This window comes from Acyrthosiphon pisum, chromosome X (assembly GCF_005508785.2).
Source record: "Acyrthosiphon pisum isolate AL4f chromosome X, pea_aphid_22Mar2018_4r6ur, whole genome shotgun sequence".
Lineage (NCBI taxonomy): Eukaryota > Metazoa > Arthropoda > Insecta > Hemiptera > Aphididae > Acyrthosiphon > Acyrthosiphon pisum.
In genome coordinates, this window is record NC_042493.1 from 126,076,078 (window position 1) to 126,076,322 (window position 245).

Here is a 245-nt window from a genome sequence, read left to right on the forward strand (position 1 = left end):
AATTTTTACAACATTGGATATTCACTCGATTTCTCATGTAACGATTTTCTTATTTTGTTGTAATTAAAAAACGAATGACTGTAGATATTTGAAAATTTCACTGAATGTTTTAATATTAGCATTTTGCCATTTTCTATACACGAAAAAATGTTGAAAATAATTTGACTCTTTTTGAGCTATTTACGGACATTGTCAGTTTTCAATTTTTTTAGTTTTTTTTTCTATAAATATCAATAAAGTTTTAT